The 16,269-nt window shown below is 39.7% G+C and overlaps 1 protein-coding gene across 7 annotated transcripts in view; it reads left to right on the top strand.

The window, feature by feature from the left end:
• The window catches only part of LOC120441033 (zinc finger protein 469), a 200,499-nt gene that overhangs the window by 53,349 nt on the left and 130,881 nt on the right, over positions 1-16,269 (top strand). The window lies entirely within an intron of this gene.

The following is a 16,269-nucleotide window of genomic DNA, read 5'->3' on the forward strand; positions in this document are numbered from 1 at the left end:
CAAGCGGGGTCTTACCTTACAGGGCAACCCCATGACCTGATTTATGTTTAGATTTTATTCCTTCTGTTATGCTGGATGCTTTTAACAGGAACTGTAAACCATTAAATCACCCAGTGAAATGCATGTCATATGAGGCTTTTATTATAGGTCATACATTGAAAGCTATACATTATCCCCCATGCTTTGAATGGCTTAAGGAGGGATTCTCAAAGAGAGAACCAAGCATGAACCGATGCATGTGCTTATTTATTTAAGTTTGTTTGTTTTAGAGCACACATTTCCAACTATAAGAGTGTGAAATAGGGAAAAAGTGGTAGCTTAATTAGGAGAGATAGTCCGTTGCCTCGGTAATAGAGACTAATGTGGAATTAGGCAAGCATGCATTCGTCTGGAATGCTTCAGCAGCAGCAATCAGCATGGAAAACACAATGATATGGAATTTCCCTGTCAAGCTTTCATTCATGTTCTTTTACACTGATTCTAATGTGGAAAAATGTGGAAGGGAAGCTTACTTGGGGAATATGAGGATTTAGACCTGGAAAATTATCAAACTTATCAAATATGATTGTTTTATAATGAGTTCACATGAACCTTAATATCCTCAGCATTTTTAGGACATGCTAAATGCTTTCCATTGCATACACAAAATAACCCACACACTGTTTCACAACTAAATTCAGTAGAAGCCCCAAAACTTTCATAAAACAACAATGAAAGTGTAATGTATGTGTAATGTTTCCATTGTGCTTTCCTGTGTTGATATTAAATAAGCACTTATATCTCACACACACACACACACACACACACACACACACACACACACACACACACACACACACACCTTCATATATGAAGTTACTTTTGCACAATGCTTAGTCTTTTGCACAACTCACTGTCATCCCTATTGCACTGACGTGTCTGTATCATTCTGTTTTGGGGGGGGGTGCAATTTTTGCACACTTGCACTTTATGTAGTCCTGGTTTGAAAGTTTACATAAAGAAGCCTTGTTATGGCATTCACTTCAGTGGTTCTCAAAGTAGGATCCAGGTACACCTAGGGATGTCTCAGTTCTTGCTTGTAGTTCTTGTGTTCCTTAACCTGCACATCTACTGCAGCTTTCTTTAGCATTAAGATATAAAATTGTAACCAGAGTTCCCTAAACGCAACCATAGCCTCAGTCACGATGGCCTGCTGCTAGCTAAACTGGAAATCAAATCACACATCAACAAAAGTTAAGTACTAAGACAACATAAGACTATAAAATTAACACCTTAAACTTGAATATGACGAGCCCTGTGAGTCTTTGCTCTTGCCACCCCCTGCCTTTTTTGCTACATTATCTCTGTGACATGAATTGTGGCACAATGATCGTTTCATGTTGAGTTTTTCGTTTCCAGTATTGAATAGAGCCAAAATTTTTGTTGGAAAATAAAATTTGATTAATTGACCAGCCCTGTGCTGTATAGTCAAATGAGTATGTGTACAAGATGGGGATTGCCTCTGCTTTCACTTAAACAGCAGTCACTGATCATTTCCTTGGCTAAGTGAGTGAAGGCTGAAGCATTGGGAGAAGAAGAAAAATGAAAGGTCTATTTGTGTTTTTCTAGGAATCAGAGTTCTGGAGGGAACTTGTACACGTCCATTTACCCCTCCTGGACTGACCCTTCTGACTCTGAACTGTATCCCCCTTCATTGGGGCACTTTCACTGGTCAGCCACTATGTGGCCCCATGCTGGAACTTACTGGACGGCTTTATAAATGGACGTCTTTTCTCCAGCTTTCCATAACTTTCATGATTTTCATATCTGCTTCCTCTTCTTTCTGTCATTTTGCCTCCTCTGCTTTATCCCACCCTAGTTTTACTACCCATTGCTTCATCACCCTCTTCTCCACCCTCTGCCTCTTTGTGGGAAATACTCATACAGGATTGGGCCATCTATCAAACGGGCCATTAAAAAGAAATACAGAGACAGAGTGCACCTCTAACAGTAAAGCAATGAATCACTTAGTTTCTCATTACTGTGGGTTATTGTCAATAGAACTGTGGAAAAAGAAAATGTTATATGGACAACAGTCCAATGCTGTGAATGAACTCTTTATGCATACATTATTAAAGCAGCTCATAAATGCCTATGTGTTTTATTACTTTATTTTCCTAGGGTGTTTTCAATTTAGTTTGATCAAACAACGTGTCTGATTGATATTTGGATGTAGATTACACTTTTAGACAGCAAAAATGCTGCCAGGTACACATGCAATAAAACATTTAACATGTAAATCATACACCTTGAGCAATAAAAAGCCCCATGTACTATAGTAAAAATTAAAACCATTATATTATTGAGTTTTACACAGCTTACATAAAACAGCTACACCACCCAAAAGCCTTTGACAGCTGAGCAGCACTCAAGCTCAAGCCATTTATAAACCTATAGTGATGAATCTTTGATTGATAAATTTGGGAAACACCTTTGCCACAGCTATAGTATTATTATTATTATTAGTAGTAGTAGTAGTAGTATTACAGAAGAATACAGGTTCGAATTCCCTATCTGGCCACCTTTAGATTTTGCATGTTCTCTCCGGGTACTCCAGCTTTCCCCGAATGGATGTCTGTCTATGACAAATTAGCAACCTGTCCAGTGTGTACCCCGCTTTTCACCTCATGGCAGCTCGAGATGGATAACAGTTTGTTCAGTGACCTCTCCACCACGGCTTCAGATGTGTCCACTTTGCAGCCAATCAGAGACCCAGACTTCCTGATAAATTTACTCATTCTGTTGGTGTCATCAGCTATGCTGCTCTCCCAGGATACCGCAACAAAGGTCACTGCATTTGCACAACAGAGTGATAAGACATATCTCCAAAACACGAAACAGAGCCTGCTCAACTCTGTGTGTTCCAGTTCAGCCTGTTGTTGATGGGGATGCCCAGGTACTTGCAATCCTCCATCATATCAACATATACCCTGACCCAAGAAAGATTTAGGCCATGCAGCTATCCTCAGTGGTCATCAACCATCTCACTGGACTTATTCAATTCAGATGATTTTTCCCCAGACTTCAGCAGTGCTAATTACCTTACTAAAGAAATCAAAGAAGGTGCACATCACCATGCAGCCTACTGTCTACATGAGAATAGTGTCTGCAGCTTGTAGGTGATTATATCACCTGCTCCCAGTTTTTGTTGATATGTGAATTCTAGGAGTTCAAGATATTTTTTTTAACCTACGGCCTCTGATGGGCCGAGATTCAGTTTTTTAGCACCTTATCATAAGTAATGTGAAGGCAACTAGTCATCAGCTGTTAAGCTCTGATGATGTCAACTTCTTTGATACAGGAAACTGACAGGATGTTTTCCTCAACACCGATATCTTCTCCTGCATCCATCTTGAGCTGTAGATGTGACACAGGCATAGACACAGACAATTAACTAGTCTGTGTCTAGCAGAATTTCCATACAGCAGGCCAAAACAATTAGAATACTGTTCAAAAGTTGGTAATGTTCTGTAAAATCACCAGTAATAACCTTAAAAGCACTAAAATGCTGGATTAGCAGGCATGCTACAGTGGAGTGCGTGATGTCACGCAGTCCCTATGCATCAGCTGATGGTCGAATGCAAACCGTAACAACAATAACAGAGCAGAATTCCCTTGGAAAGTAACATGGATCCGATACAACAGTTATTCGACATGTCCAGGATTGCGCTGCTTTTGGTTCAAAGCAAAGTCTGTGCAGCCTGAGTGCAGTCAAGTTTCCAAAAAGCACATAACACTCTAACACCATACGCACATTATTTTTGTGACTATAGTATTTATTTTGTTTTGATCTTATTCAGTGCTCCAAGCCTGTGCATCTTAATGTTCTAAAATCTTGTATTCCATGTCCTGATAGCTGAAATGGACAGTTTATATTTCCTCCTTCTAGCTCTTTCCCTCGCTCCAGCTCTGCAGCTCCATCAGCTCCATAGGTTTTCCGAGGATAACAGGAGTTGTTCCATTCTGTAGCACTGGTGTATTTAGCAGCATCAGTTGGTCCTGTGTGTAAACAATGCATTGGCAAAAAGAAAAGGGTGTATAGAGTAAAAAAGTTATTAGTGATTTATAATATTTGAGTATTGTAAGTGATGAGGACAGGAGTAAAACACAATAAATCACTGCCAGTTTTATCCCTATCCATTTCCTGCACCTAGATCTTGCTTATGACATTGATATGACTTGAACTGTTATGTCAATATAATAATATAACAAAAGAGATTTATTTTTGAAGCTATTTCCTACCTTCCTTTCACTTTTTACTCATCTCTTCTGCCATGTTGACTGAAATTGAATAGCAATGGAAAACAAACAGTGCTGGTGCGGATGGGAATCTGTCTTTGGGGATTAAAGTATTACGTTTTTGCTCCAAGTGTCACTACACTGACTGCTTCAGTGCATAATGCCTTGATTGATTGATTGATTGATTGATTGATTTGATGTATCCTACATTTAAAGTGACAGTAATTTCTTTATAAGCCCATACTGGGCTCAGACCTTTCAGGATATAACTGTTCTGCAGTTTGCACCCATACTCATCTGTGTCATAACTGAATGCACATGGTTTTAAGATTTGTAGCTTGGACTTCCCAATATATTTATCTCTGATGTTTGTTACAAAAAGCTTTCTAAATTTGATTAGAAATAATAGAAAAAGAAACACGGTCCACTGGTGTTTGCTTACATTTCCATGGGTACATTTCTAATTTGGAATTATTTCAGACAAATAGAAGTTTAAACAAACAGGGCTTGAATTGTTGCCACAGCTAACTAGCATCATACTTTTATACTCAGAATTACAGAAAGTAAAAAAAAACAAAACAAAAGAAAGAATAATTTCTGGAGCAAGGGCAATCACCTTTAACCATTCCTGACATTTTAGCTAGGTCTCAGATGCTTATGCTTTACTTCAAACTGGGTGACCTCAAGCACTGTTCCACTTGTGGATCACTGTAGATTATGCTTTTTGCTTCGAGATTTAAACACAAGCACCAGCCAATCAAATGTAATTTATTCAACTGTTCCAGGGCAGTTACTAGCCAATCAGATTGCATGAAAACTGTCATTGCTGTGATGCTAGTGAAATTCCACAATGCAGTTGGTTAGTGTTGCTATGGCAATAACCCCTATGAATGATAACTTCCTCAGAATATCATTCAGTCAATATTTGTGATGTTTGTCGCCACGTGTTTGATATCACATCACATGATTTGTGCTTTATGCTTTAACTGTGAATATTACATACATACTTTTCTGGGTGCCACCACTGGAAGTTGTGTAGCGCTTTGTTTTTGTTCTCGCTGATGGTTGCATTCACAAACCTATTGAATGAGGTGCAAGTTTTTACACATGATATTTTATTGTATCAAGCTACTAGAAATTGTGGCATTTTTATAATCACTACTACAGTGTTTGCCAAGGTCAGAACAATAAGGATTATGACATTATGACTGATGTTGTTCTTAATGTAATGACGTCATTACTCAGTGGTCACAAGGGATCTGTCTTCTTGGAGTACTAAGATGGGTGGAACACTTTGTAAATAGTACATCACTGCCCTGTTTCATTGCAGTACTGTTTGGGGAAAGTCCAACTATTGAGCTGATAAGAAATGGTCTATCTTTGATTGTATTATCTTGTTTGGGCTCTTGTGTGGGACCTGCAGTCTTTGTTAACTTGAGCTGTTTTTTAGTTTCCACTTCCATCCTTTGTTGGCCAGTTATTCTTTTGCATGCGCATTGTCAAAAACAGAGGTCTAGATGTTTATGTCACATTTTGTCTGGATCCCATTGGCACATTTCAGTGTTTTCGGTTTCTCTGCCACAGCAAAACCACCCAGTGGCCTTCTACAGCTCTTCCTCTACTGTAGGTATGGAAGGACTGATGTTAGTAATTTAATTGCTGGATCCTGTCCTGTAAGCCCATATGGTTTCACTGGGATAGATCATGACTACTAATCGTGCTCCGTTGCCTGTGAAAAATGAATGTGAAACTATTGTGTTACAACAGGGTCTGGTGGGTAAAATGTCTTAAACACTTTGTTTGAATGACAGTGTCAACAGGTGGTATTCTGGATGTTGTTGTGGAGAAATACTAACAGAATTTCTTCATGTCCTACCAAAGCAAAGCTTGAATTGCACTTGTTTTACTTGCAGACAGCCAAATTAACAGATGAATTAACTATTTACAGTAAGTGTGGTCACCATTTTAATCGCAACTAATATCCATCTGTACCTGATTCCAGTATGCCTCTCAGACTTTCTGTGAACAAAACTGGAATTCTGTTATAGATCCTTGGTTCTGGCACTCGGGTATTTCATTGGCTCAGATGACCCATTTGCTTTACTGTGATTGGTCCACAGTCTAAGAAGCATGACTTAAAGCTTCCCAAGAGCCATTACCCGTTCCTCTGCTTGGTTGTCAGGGCCCTGTGCATGTTCTGTGAGACTGTATTAGTTTAAAGACATGCCATCAACCTCACTCCTTTCCTTCACATGTGAATTTTGTTATTGATTCTGCTTCTGACTAAAAGCATTGGCTTTTGGTACTTTTGGGAACGAATGGCAAATCAGTTTCAGGATTTAAGTCTCCCATTTGAGACTATCTCATCTATTTCGTGACCAAAGAAGTTTGTAATAAGCCAAAGTAAAGCCACATCAGTGATGTCTTGTTACCTCATTTCTCCTCAACAGCTCTTTACATCCAACCTTATTGTGGGGTTGACCTGCCACATTTCCCAACATTGTGTGTTTAGATAACTTGACCGTTTTTTTGTGCTTCTTTTGAATAGTTTCCACAGGACAAACACGTGATTAAAAACAGCAGGAAGAAACAGTTTGGTTTCTGCGATTTGATTGGATGTTAGTACATAATCGAAGGCTTGATCACTCACCCATACGGAATACCTGTTTTCCTTTACATGCTCACAAGTGTTTCAAATGTTACACATTTACTGCTCATCGTTTGCCTCCTGCAGACGTTCTTATTGCAGGGCTTGCTGACTACTGTATAGAGGTTGGAAAGGTCTTTAAAGTCTCTTTCCCCTGAGGTCATGCTTTTAGGTTGTGAGAAGTAGCAGTCCCTCTTCCCAGCAGAGCCGTAGTACACACTAACTGTAGTGAGGTCACCACAGTAAAACAACACAGAAAGTTTCCTAAGGTCGTAAAGGCTGGCCGCTGAGTGTTTGGAGCTGTAGGGGAATACGTCCTGGATAATTGGTGGGATAATTTCCATAGCGGCAGCTGAGGTCAGGCATGGGCCTCCTTCCCCACTGTCCACAAAGCACACATACAGTCAGAGCCCCTCATTTGTCCTTCCTCCCATCACCATAAAATTCTCTTTAATATAGTTTTTTCTTTGCTTTCTCGGTTTGCCTCAACTTTTGGCCATACATACTGTCCTTGGTCCCCTTGTCCTAAAAAGACTCTTAACCGTACCCTAATGACCGCTATATTCACAGAAGGTAATCTACTGATACAGAAAGCAATTTTTAAAAAGCTAAATGCAGAAAGTTAGGCAGGAAGACAGGAAGCCTGACAGATGTAGAGACGCTGTGGTAATGTACTATAAATCATTGTTGTACCTTTAAGTATGCCTAAAAACTGATCAGAAAGAATAGCCAATGATTGGATAGTCAAAATTTGCAAAAGAAGCTTTGATGTTATCATGTGGTTATGCAACCAATGGCGTTATGCTTTTCTCTGAGGCTGCACAATGCACTTTCCAGGATGACAAGTTTCTTAAGTAAAGAAGAGTCATTTGTGTTGATTAACAGTAATCATCGCTATTGTTCTGAATATCAGTCTGGGAAAAGGGAATCAGTGATTGTTTTCTCAGTTAGAAATAACTGATGTAATCACAACTAGGCTTCATTTTTGTTTCTGTTTTTCTTTTTCCATCAGTGTCTGAGGGAAATACTTGGCGCTCTGTTGTTTTTGTCATTTATCTTTATTTCCTCGTAATAGAAACTTTTCCCTGGCATTTTTCTGTCTTCCCCACCTTCCTTTGTTCTTAAATCAGCAGCCCCGATCTCTACTGTCCGCCTGTGTTATGCACTGCAGGGTGGATCTCTGTTATCATCATCTCTTTTTATTTATCACCTTTCTAGTTGTGCTAGTCATTCAGTGTCAGCTCCAACTTTCTCCGTCTGGGCCAGCCAGCACAGCGTGTTGGAGACTTGCTCAGTGGGTGGGAGGCAGTTGCATGCGAGGCACACTCTGGGCCGCGTGCTGTGGGCTTTGCTCCCCTTTAAACCTCTGTAGCGTCTCTCTTCACTCACTCCATTTTTCTTTTTTCCTCCCCTTTTTCTCTGAGTTCCTGCGGTGAGGGAAAATCTTACGGTGTGGTTTATTTATTCTGGTTTGGTGTTGGTTCTCACATGTCCTTGGCAGGATTTCATACCTCCATGACAGTAGCCTGGATTGTGAGAGATTATCATGTGCACATGGGTGTCCCTCTCACTGTTTGCATTAATGCCTCTGCAATAGTACTTGCCTAGAGGATAGAAAACTTATGGGTATTCATTTATGTGTGCAATACAACCTTTCATTGTTAATGTTGGAGCCAAGTGTTTGACTGCCAGTGCATTTCCTTGCCACGGTACTTTGGTCTCCAGCATCTAGAGACTCATCTTTCCTCCCTCTCCCTCATGTGTCTGTCTGTCTTGTTTATGTTCCTCCTCAGAGAGAAACCACGATGACCTTGTAGGAACGAGTGCAAGGTCTACATTTCAACTGGTGATTTGAGGGAATGAATGAGGGGGATTAAAATAAGGGGAGGGCTTGGGGAAAGGAGGTGGTTAAGTGAAAGGCGGATTGGGAGCTAAGCTCTTTCCATTTGACTCTTTCCACTAATCCCAAATTGCAGCCACTGGAAGACGGTGACCTCTTCCTAACATATGTTTACAATTAATCTAGCTGTGGTGAGAGCCTGTTTTCACCAGGAGAGAATGATAAGACTAAGGAGCAACTGGTCCTTATTTGCGTAACCAGTTAGCTGGGAACGCATCATCTGATTTTTATCACGCTTTTTTTCTGGTGAGCAACATATCATTTGAGACTATTATTTAATATAGAATATTTATTGTCGTGATTGTAGATGCACTGGAGGCCTCTGAGGACAAACCAAGATGAAGAACAGTTTTCAGTTGAGATAAACTTAAATGTATTATTGGTAAACAGAAGTGGTTGAGTCTTTACTCTTCTTTCCAGCCACAGCTGCAGATTTGATATCCCATTTCATGTCCACAAATATGCACTGTTGATAATTAAAGGCCAAGCAATTTGTTGCTAGGGTCAGCAAAAGCCTTGACATGTGGGCCGGTTCTGAAGCTGATGACGTTCTCGTTGCCCTTTGCTTCTATTGTTGCTAACAAGGAATAAATCTGAGGATTTATGCTTTTCCTGCTGCTATTCTCTAACATTTTCCTTTCTCCTATATTGTTTTTTTTCTTCTGTTTCTGCTTCTCTGCTGCCTCTTTGAGCTCTGTGACTTTTGCTGCAAGCAGGAGAAAGTTGCAGGGGACCCAGGGCGCGTTGACATCCAGCTTCCATTGTGATGTATGAGATGGATAGAGAGGGGGAGAGAGATACGAACTCCCTTCCAGTGTTTGGGAGGCACATAAAACATACTACAGAAGGGCCATAAAAAGAGCCAACATTAGTGTCCAAATTTAAAACATGTCCCAGGTCTCAGCTGTCGCTCGCAATAGGATTTCTTGCCCCCCACCCAACACCCCTTCTCTTCTCCAGAGCTTTGGCAAGGAGAAAGAATAGCACAACAAAGGAGAGGGGAACTGGCAGGCTGCACGTTCCCAACATACAGACTTTATTAGTCTGAAACATCAGCGTTGTTTTTTTCCCCCCGACGGTTAAAGATTGAACAGCATCATGAATAAGTGCAGAGAATATAAGATTCAGGGGGTGACAGACAATGAAAAAGCAAAGAGGAGAATGTGATTACTTTATTGCATAAATCTGGTATTTTATAAAGGGTTGGCTTTTGCAAATTGCAAATACACAAATGCTGCATTGAAACTCAGCACAGCTATTATGTATTCATGCTGATGTTTTTGGTTAAACCAATTGGGTTTTTGAGGCATCTATCTCTGAGATTTCAGCTGCCCCCAAGCACCACTGAATTTGAATTTCATTTGTGGTTCTCAGACTTTAACAAAATGACTTTGAAAACCTCAACAGCAACTCTCATTTCACTTCTCTTGTTTCTGAAACAGAACCACATTTGTTTTTATCTAATTTAACGTGATCGATCGATCGCAGATGTTCTAAACGGCGGACAAAGATCAACATTATTCATTCGTCTTTTAATTTGACTTTTGACATGGTAAACCTGCATTCAGTGTTCCACGGGACACACAGGCGTGAAGATTAGTGAAAATAGGCCTCTGTACACCTAGAGGCCTATTTTATCCATTAAAAGTAAAGCTATGTTAATAATTGACAAGTCTAATCAAAAATAGTCTTTTACAACGAGTCTGATTGTCGCAGATTAAAAAAAAACACTTGCCAGCTTTAGTGTATATGGCCAGAGACTGGGTGAACTGGCCAATAAAAGGCCAGTTCACCCAGTCATATGGCTAAAACTATACTGTAGGCATGACATGAGTATGGTGACTCTTTTATTTTCACATGATTGTAATCTGTGGTGGTTTCCTGCATGCCCAGGTATATATATGTTGTGTGTTCCTGTAAACGAAAGCATGTGTTAATAGAGGACCTTTGTAGCATTGCCACCATTAACATTAATGATGCATAATGATGTTGAGAACATATTAAAGCTATATTTTCACAAGCTCAACATTCAACACCTCGAGCGTGGTACATTTAAATTGCATTCCTGATCATCAAACCCCACATTCAGTCTTGCTCTATCCTGTGAAAGAGCCATATAGACACTCAAAGGCCAGCAGTGCAGGGAGCTTCAAGTAGCAATCCAAATACACAGTAGTATTCTCAAACACCATGGGAATGCCAAATACAACACTCGTATTTATTTATGTATTTATCTGGATTTCCTGTATACTTGTGGAGATGCTGGACGTAGTGGGATTTGCTATCTGAAGCCCATTTGACAAACTTTGGCAAACACTGGCCAGGCTCTGCCATCTTGCATAATAGCACTGGGTTATTTTTCCTTGGGGCTCATATAATGATGATGCTGTCCCCGTCCCTGAGACATCTATATCCTCACACTTCTACAAGGTTGCTGTGCCTGACAGGTTCCCTCTGCTGCTTCCCCCAGAAATGTCGCATAAAATGTGTGAATATATAGTTACTTCATGCACAACTGTCTACATTACAGTGGTGTGTGGAGTGGTTAAGTTTCCTTCATGGTATTCCTCTTCACAGAGGAACTATTTGGGTAATCAATTTGTTTACTGTAGTTCATCAAACCGAGAACTTTAAAGACACAGTTCTTGACTGGAGGACAAAACAATATTAGCAGTGTAATGATGTAAAACTGCAACACAGATTTTGATTATAATTAAAAAAAACTTAGGCGCCACGTTCTTGGCAAGGCTCCGGGTCAACATTTTCTGTGTCTGAGTTCTTGTATCGCAAGTACTCCAGTACTCGGTAATCTTAACAACTGTTGCATGTGTGCCATAGTCACTACAGATTTGATTGAAGTGGCGTGAGAATTATTAAGAAGATGAATGAAATTTAAAATAGTCATGTCAGTGATTGATGCTTGCTTTCAGGATTCTCTGCCAGAAGGGTTCCTTTTGTATTTTTTTTCCCCAGTTTTTGTTTGTACTTGTTTGGTGAGGGTTAGGCAACAGATTTAGGAAAATATCACGGATTGTCTGGCATAAAGCCTTGCAGCCACACTTCTCCCATGTCCTTCGGCCATTCATACGGTGAACTATAATCTCATTGGTGATTGAAAGTAATAGCATAACTCATCTTTTTAAACTTGCTTTTGGTTGATTTTTGTCTTTATGTTTTTAGCTTCTGTGAAGCACTTTCTGATTTTATCTTGAAAGGTGCTATATAAATAAAATTTTTAGCATTTCTTTGAGGTATGTTTGCCGTTTAGTGCTGATTAGGAAATCTTTGCAATGCACCTATATAAGATGCGTGTTGCAGATATTGTAACTGCAAAATTTTCATTTTCAGCATATTAGTTTGCTAAAGTTAACATTTATCTCAAAGCACTATTGCACCAAAGTACAGTATCGCAGTGTTATAACTCGCTGGCTTTGCTGTATCCGTGGATACACTGCAGCAGACTTTCTGAGGAATCAAACACTGTGAAACCAAACACATTAGTGATTCCTCCCTCTAGTACCAGTAAGCTATGCCAAATAACAAGGCACAATACTAACTACAGCCCTGAAACTGGCACAGCTAAATAGACAGGCTGCCAGTACAAATATTATTCTCACCTGTGCTTTTTCTGCGATGATATGTAAGAATGTTTCCTGTCAGAAAAGCCTAAAAATAAACATAGAGCAGCGATACTAATATGCAAATTCTTCTTCTATTAAAACACATATACTTGTTGTCACATACCCTCATAATTTTTATTTGGCAGTTATATGAATTAAATTGAGCAATAAATGATTTTTGATTATGTTTTTCTTTTTTTTAAATAACATTTTTGAGTTGAGTTTTAAACATGTGAAAGCTTTTCGCTTTCATTTATACACAGAGCCGTTTAATGAACTTTCAGAGGTCACTGTCGTCCCTCTTGGTTTGAAATTCCCAGTATAATCACTTGGCAAACATGCTCTCTTTAAAAGTTAAGCTTCATAGACTTAATATTTATTGGGATCTACTGCAGATTTAAACTGAGATGTCTAAATGAAGAAGGTCTGGTGACTGTCATCTAGCATAGGAAGCCAAAAGTATTTGTTAGTACTACTATGTTAATATGTTTTCTTTCCTTGTGTGCATTAAAGATGATGGAAATAGAGTACATTTTCACTTAAATTAGCTATATTTGTAACATTCAGACCTTTAAATGCTGTTATTCTGACAGTGCTTTCTCAGTGACCTTGTGTTGCACATCAGCAGCTTTGTCAGTACAGACCCATGCTGTCTTTTTGGATCTTTGTCTTGCATATCTCAACCAAATATTGTCTCACTGATGCTGGCAGAACACTGTGGAGTGTTGGACAGATGCTTGGAGGGTAAAAAAAAAATCATTTTATTTTCATAGAAATGAAAATCTGATTTTTATAAATTTAACAAAAGTCAGATTTTGTCAAAAAGCTCTTACAAACCAGCATTTTTCAAAACTGGAAAGTAAACATTGACCAATTAGAAAGCTGGAACTGGAAGTGCATTTACCCATGGTTGCAGCTTTTGTGCCAGGTGTGTTTTACTACAGCAAATATGCTGCTGGAGTAATTTTGACATCATTAGCTGAGTAACCTTCTGCACAGCCAAAACAGACAGCAAGATGGAATGCACAAGGCAACGGTGTGGTAGCAAAACCTTGTGCCGAGAATCCTCCTAAGCCTGCAGTTACTTTCAGGTATTTAACACAGCTGAGTGAAAATATCTAAATAAACATTTTGACACATCGGAGATTCTGCTGTGACTTAAATGCCTTGAAGAATGGTAAGTGTGAGGAATGCAAATAGAGTCATTATTATAGATTCATAAAGTCCTTATGCCAAAATCCACTTCATGCCATGCTGCTTTTTTGTTTTCAGTTCATCCAGTTGAGGATTATAGGGGAGCAAGAAGCTATCCCAGCTGTGAGTCCCTTACTAAGAGACAGGTTACTGGTTTGATTTTAGCCGAAAACGCAAATCCCCTTCGGGGTTGGATGAGCAAGAACATCCAGTGTAATGCTCTACCAAATCGAACATGCACTGTTACGTGCTGTGACAACTCCTTATGAAAAGGAAGTAGCTGAAAGTAGCTTTCACTAGTACTGTAACTCAAAGTGTCAATTCTGTGTGAACAGATTTAGAAACATTACAAACTGCACAGTATATTTAGCCTTCAGCAGCTTTCTTGGAATTTTTTATTTTTCCTATTAATTAAATCTGATTCTGCAACTGCACAAACCGTAGGTTACTTACTCAAACAGTTTCTGAGAAACTGCTGTGGCAAAATTTAGTCTGCATTTAATGTAACTACACAATCATTCTCACTCTTCATACGCTATTTGTCAGTAGCAAACATAACTAACTGTAACTCTTTCTCCACTCACAATTAATGATTGGTCACGTCTCGGTTTATTTTTTTTCCTCTGGGTGGTGCCTTCATGCAGTGATTTGAGTTTTTTTTTAAACACAGCCTCAGCTGAAACACTGTTTAGCCGTTTATACACTACTACCACATCATAGCAATGCATCTAATGAATAGCACAAAATTTGAATTGAATTTGGACCGCTGCCTCTTCGGTCGTCTGGGGACTCTTGACATGATTCGAGCATGTGTCAAGTTTCTAAAATGTTCATTTTCAGGTCTTTGCTGTGAAGAAACTGCTTTTTCTTTGTCAGTTGGTGTCTGTGTGTCTCTTTAAAGTTGATGTAAAATGTTACTGTTTTTGTTTTGTTAGCTATATCGGTTATTCTGATAAAATTTGTCCAAACTACTCTTTGACGGTATATGTAAGCCTTGTATATCTACATTTTACAGTAACATTTGGCCAAACCGCCTATTGCTTTCAATGGCTTTAGAGCATAATCGTTTGGCATTACTTATGCCAGCAAGAAGAAAGAAATATAGAGTTTTTAAATGTTGGAAATCCTCTGATCCACTGCTTACAGTGGCTTGCAAAAGTATTTGGCCCCCTTGAACTTTCCCACATTTTGTCACATTACAGCCACAAACATGAATCAATTTTATTGGAATTCCACGTAAAAGACCAATACAAAGTGGTGTACACGTGAGAAGTGGAACGAAAATCATACATGATTCCAAACATTTTTTACAAATAAATAACTGAAAAGTGGGATGTGCGTAATTATTCAGCCCCTTTGGTCTGAGTGCAGTCAGTTGCCCATAGACATTGCCTGATGAGTGCTAATGACTAAATAGAGTTCACCTGTGTGTAATCTAATGTCAGTACAAATACAGCTGCTCTGTGACGGCCTCAGAGGTTGTCTAAGAGAATATTGGGAGCAACAACACCATGAAGTCCAAAGAAGAAACCAGACATGTCAGGGATAAAGTTATTGAGAAATTTAAAGCAGGCTTAGGCTACAAAAGATTTCCCAAGCCTTGAACATCCCACGGAGCACTGTTCAAGCGATCATTCAAAAATGGAAGGAGTATGGCACAACTGTAAACCTACCAAGACAAGGCCGTCCACCTAAACTCACAGGCTGAACAAGGAGAGCGCTGATCAGAAATGCAGCCAAGAGGCCCATGGTGACTCTGGACGAGCTGCAGAGATCTACAGCTCAGGTGGGGAATCTGTCCATAGGACAACTATTAGTCGTGCACTGCACAAAGTTGGCCTTTATGGAAGAGTGGCAAGAAGAAAGCCATTGTTAACAGAAAACCATAAGAAGTCCCGTTTGCAGTTTGCCACAAGCCATGTGGGGACACAGCAAACATGTGGAAGAAGGTGCTCTGGTCAGATGAGACCAAAATGGAACTTTTGGCCAAAATGCAAAACGCTATGTGTGGCGGAAAACTAACACTGCACATCACTCTGAACACACCATCCCCACTGTCAAATATGGTGGTGGCAGCATCATGCTCTGGGGTGCTTCTCTTCTGCAGGGACAGGAAGCTGGTCAGAGTTGATGGGAAGATGGATGGAGCCAAATACAGGGCAATCTTGGAAGAAAACCTCTTGGAGTCTCTGCAAAGACTTGAGACTGGGGTGGAGGTTCACCTTCCAGCAGGACAACGACCCTAAACATAAAGCCAGGGCAACAATGGAATGGTTTAAAACAAAACATATCCATGTGTTAGAATGGCCCAGTCAAAGTCCAGATCTAAATCCAATCGAGAATCTGTGGCAAGATCTGAAAACTGCTGTTCACAAACGCTGTCCATCTAATCTGACTGAGCTGGTGCTGTTTTGCGAAGAAGAATGGGCAAGGATTTCAGTCTCCAGATGTGCAAAGCTGGTAGAGACATACCCTAAAAGACTGGCAGCTGTAATTGCAGCAAAAGGTGGTTCTACAAAGTATTGACTCAGGGGGCTGAATAATTACGCACATCCCACTTTTCAGTTATTTATTTGTAAAAAATGTTTGGAATCATGTATGATTTTCGTTCCACTTCTCACATGTACACC

This window comes from Oreochromis aureus, linkage group 7 (genome assembly GCF_013358895.1).
Source record: "Oreochromis aureus strain Israel breed Guangdong linkage group 7, ZZ_aureus, whole genome shotgun sequence".
NCBI lineage: Eukaryota > Metazoa > Chordata > Actinopteri > Cichliformes > Cichlidae > Oreochromis > Oreochromis aureus.